Source organism: Eumetopias jubatus, unplaced genomic scaffold, assembly GCF_037043125.1.
Source record: "Eumetopias jubatus isolate StellerSeaLion01/CBP00866 unplaced genomic scaffold, mEumJub1_p1.0 scaffold_16, whole genome shotgun sequence".
Classification (NCBI taxonomy): domain Eukaryota; kingdom Metazoa; phylum Chordata; class Mammalia; order Carnivora; family Otariidae; genus Eumetopias; species Eumetopias jubatus.
This window is the reverse complement of record NW_028274822.1, coordinates 2,845,418-2,850,017: the sequence shown is the minus strand read 5'-3', so window position 1 is coordinate 2,850,017 and position 4,600 is coordinate 2,845,418. Positions and strand designations below refer to the sequence as shown.

The 4,600-nt window shown below is 46.8% G+C and overlaps 1 pseudogene; it reads right to left on the bottom strand.

Annotated features, from left to right (window-relative positions):
* Window positions 1–3,100: 3,100 nt before the first annotated feature.
* On the bottom strand, window positions 3,101–3,955 carry LOC114208825 (small ribosomal subunit protein eS10 pseudogene; annotated as a pseudogene).
* Between the last annotated feature and the right edge of the window lie 645 nt (window positions 3,956–4,600).

The window sequence follows — 4,600 nt, the reverse complement described above, 5'->3', positions numbered from 1 at the left end:
ATTCACTTAAAACAATGTTTTTAATGCGTACAAAAATGTACGTGCAATTTCAGGAAAAGACAATATTTTAAGTCCAAATTTGGGGGTCTTTCATAAATTGGAGTCCAGGGTTGATTTCTCACTTCCAAATGTCCACAGTGCTTACTATGTACCACTCTTAAGATATTTATGACCTTGGGCCTTGTGTTGGAGTTACACTGTATCTCCCCAGACGTTTTTAAACTCAAGGATCCATGGACATTTCAGCTTGACATTTTCCACCGAGTGTAGGACTGAAGGAACACAAAAATGAAATTTTCTGAATAAACGCTGAATTATCTATGCCTCTCCACATTGTGTAAACTTCTAGTGGTTTTCTATTCCAACCAAATGAAGTCCAAAGTTCTGCATGGATCCTCATCTTCTTAACATTTCTTATTTCTGGGTTTCAGGACCCACACGCGGTTCTTGGACATGTCAGAGTCCTTCCTCCCCAGGCCTGCATCCGCTGGCTTCTCTCTACCTGCATTGTACCTCTGACACTTTTTTTTCCTGCTTGTTACAAATTACCTATCCTTCAAAACAAGCTTCAATCTCACCTCCGCTCTGAAAGTTTCCATAACCATAACCTGAGTCATACTGAATTCTCTACCCAGTTTGCACCCACAGCACATTGCTTCAAGCGTTGATAAAACAATTATTTAATTCTCTTGTTACGGCGAGTTCCTCACATGACATTTGAAGGCATGGCTGTGTCTTCCGTGTCTGCCCAGCATGGCTGAGCCTTTCACTGGGGAGACGAGGTCGGTGAGTGAACAGGATTTCTTCCTTGACGTTTGCTGGTCATACTCTGGGTCTCCTCACTCCCCATGTAGGACCATGTTCAGATGTGTTTCTCCCGTGAGTATGTGTGTGTGTTCTGCGTTCTGTTTCTCACATTTGATCACAGACTTTTAAGGGCAGACACTCAATCTTTTATTTTCTATAAATCTGTTTACACACAGACACTCAAAAATTCTTCCTTGGCTGCTAACATCAGTAGATCTTTACAGTGAAGTTTTAAATTTTGCTCATTTTGTTTCAAAATCATCATCACTCGACATCTTTTTGATTAAAATGGTGTTTTCACAAGAGACTCTCCATTTTTTTTAAAAGCAAGCCACATTTCCAGAATCTACTGTCTGTATTCTGTGACCTTCTGTGTCTTTATTTTGATAGAAGTCTACTGTGGTCAAGGCAGGTCGCACTCTAATTCCTAAAACCTAGAAGCCAGAATGAAGTCCTCTCGGAAACCCCCAGCCCGCCCACTTCTTGCCCCTTGCAGAGCAAACCCCAAAGACCCACCCACGCTCCTCTGTGTCAAGTCAGACACGGTTTGCCCATAGAAATCCTATGCTTGGCTTTTCTTGAGGAAGGCAGAGATGAGGCAGTGCCTGGGCAGGCCTGACCTTCCTCGGGTCACAGTGGGTCCTGGCTTCCTGTTGTGGTCCCCTCGGTTGCTTCTCTTGCGGACGGTGCCCCAGCTACCCAGGAGTCGTGTTTGCCAAGTTCAATTGCCTCCCGCCCAGGGCACGGCCCCCCAGGGCACAGTCTGGAGGGGAGGTCAGCAGCTGTTCTGGGGGGCTGGAGCCCCACACGGATTATTTTTTTTTCAAAGATTTTATTTATTTATTTGACAGAGAGAGAAAGAGAGAGCACAAGCAGGGGAATGGCAGGCAGAGGGAGAGGGAGAAGCAGACTCCCCACCGAGCAGGGAGCCCGATGTGGGGCTCGATCCCAGGACCCTGGGATCATGACCCGAGCCGAAGACGGACACTTAACCAACTGAGCCACCCAGGCGGCCCCCACACGATTATTAAATGTCTTTCGTGTAACTTGACTTAGAGCTTTTTGGGGATATTCCTTTTCTTTTTCCTTGTCACTCAGGTGACCACTGGGTGTGAGCTTTAATTACATGGATTGGTTTGTGAATTGGACTTTCACTCTTTTATAGTTGTGGAGATTAATCGTGTTGTTTTACCTTGAACACTCCCTTTTGTGGTAAATAAACTCGATCAACTGGATCCTGTGTCCTTAAAGTCAGAGTGTTGCCAAATTATCACTTTTTTTCTGATGGAAATTTACTGTCCCTTTGATAGAATCTGTGTCATGGAGACATTTCCAGGAAGCCTTTTTTTTTTTTTTTTAAGATTTTATTTATTGGGGCACCTGGGTGGCTCAGTCAGTTGAGCAACTGCTTCCGGCTGGGTCATGGTCCCGGGGTCCTGGGATGGAGTCGTGCATCAGGCTCCCTGCTCAGCGGGGAGTCTGCTTCTCCCTCTCCTGCTGCCCCCTGCTTGTGCTCTCTGTCTCTCAAATAAATAAATAAAATCCGCTTGTGCTCTCTCTCTGTCAAATAAGTAAATAAAATCTTTAAAAAATATATTTTATTTATTTGAGAGACAGAGGGAGCACAAGCAGGGGGAGCAGAATAGGGAGAAGCAGGCTTCCCGCAGAGCAGGGAACCCGATGTGGGGCTCAATCCCAGCACCCTAGTATCATGACCCGAGCCAAAGGCAGACACTCAAAGGACTGAGCCCCCCAGGCGCCCCTCCAGGAAGCCTTTTGATGGTTGAAGGAGTGTAGGGCCTGCCTCCATTGCCCAGGGCAAATCTGAAACAGGAGTTTTGGTGGCATGTGGAGTGCTGTCTCCAGATACCCCAAGAACACACCCTTGTGGTGACGCTGGAGTGAGCCAGCTCTGAGATCACACCAAAGACCCAAGAAGGCATGCCTCCTCCATGGTCGCTGTGGTTTGGGTGCAGACCCCTCATTTGTACATGAGGACCGTCGATTTCTCCAGCGGGTTAGTAATAAGTGACATATGTGACTTCTTCCTTATTTGCTGAGCATCTGGCAGAAGGAGGGAGAGCAAGGTCTTTGGAGGTCTGCGGTTGGGGTTTGAACTCTGATAGCACCCGGGTGTCTGGGGAAGATGACTTCCCGGGCCTCAGTTTCCACTCTGTGACTTTGGAACCGTGCCACACCCACAGGTGACTGAATGTGACCTGTAGGAGGTGCTTTAGACAATGAAACACTCTGCCTGTGGTATTTAGTCAACACAAAACAATGTCCTCCAACTTTACTGAGGTGGCTGACCACATCCAGGACCAAAGCCGCCTCTGAAGGGGGATTCGGTTGCTGACCCAGCCACGGCCTCAGCCTTCTTGGGGCCCCAGCGGGCACGGTGCTTCATCCGTAGGTGTAGGTCAGCTTCCCCCCTGGTGCGGGGCTGGAGACCACTTTCCCTGCAGACTTGGGGCCAAGGCCACCCGTCTCAGGACGGCTGCCATGCAGCACATTCTCAGGGGTGGGTGGAGGTTATCCCGGAGCTACTGGACACCCTTGTTGGCAACGTACCAGTGGAAATGTCTCCAGGCCCACAGTTCCTTTACATAGCCTCATGATCTGAGAGGCCATGTGGCCCCCATGACGTGAAAATTGGGCCCACCCTTGTCTGCCCGCTCAGGGTGTTCAGGCATGTGGACGCCCTTCCTGGCCACCATCACTGCCTCCTGGAAAAGGAGTTCGTAACTGGCCATACGGCTCTTCTTGGGCGTCGACACTGGGGTGCCGTTACATCGGGGCCAGGCTGGAAAGGACCGGGCGTACGCAGCACCTCTTCCCCATGGTACATGATTGTGTAATAGGTGGACAATATGGGAAAGGAAAATCCTCATTCTATTTAAGATAGAAAATGGAAAGTGTGAAAAATCATAGTGAGAATGTTTTATAATATGTTCTTTTCCTTTTCTCAGCATTCATTGTAGGTCTCCATGAAATTTTTCCCAAAAAATGTTTTGAGTACCGTTGACACACGTGGTTACATGAGTCTCGAGTGTACAACATAGTGATTCATCTTCTCCATGTGTTGTACGTGGTCACAAGCGTACCTATACCCGTCACCATACAGCACGACTACAACACCCTGGACCATGTTCTCCACGCTGTGCCTTTTACCCCCATGACTCATCCATTGCATAACTGGAAGCCTGAACCTACAGCTTCCCTTCCCAGGCTCTGCCCATCCCCCAACCTGCGTGCCCCTTTAGCAACCACCCCTTTGTTCTCTGTATTTATGGGTCTGATTCTGCTCCTTGTTTTTGCTAATTCGTTTGTCTTATTTTATTTATTTATTTTATTATTTATTTATTTTTAATTCAAGGATAATTAACATTCAGCATTATATTACTTTCAGGTGTACAACATAGTGATTCAACTGTTCTGTACATTTCTCAGTGCTCATCACAGTAAGAGTGCTCATAATCCCCATGACCTATTTCACCCATCCTTCCACCCACCTCCCCTCAGGCAACCACCAGTTTGTTCTCTGTATTTAACAGTCTTTTTGTAAGAGCCTTTTTTTATTGGTCTTTTTTTGTTTGTTTGTTTGCTTATTTGTTTTGCTTCTTAGATTCCACATATGAGTGAAATTATATGGTATTTGTCTTTCTCAGTCTGACTTATTTCACTTAGCATTAAACCTCTAGCTCCATCTATGTTGCTGCAAATGGCAAGATCTCATCTTTTTTATGGTGGCATAATATTCCTGTGTGTGTGTACGTGTGTGTATGCATGTGTG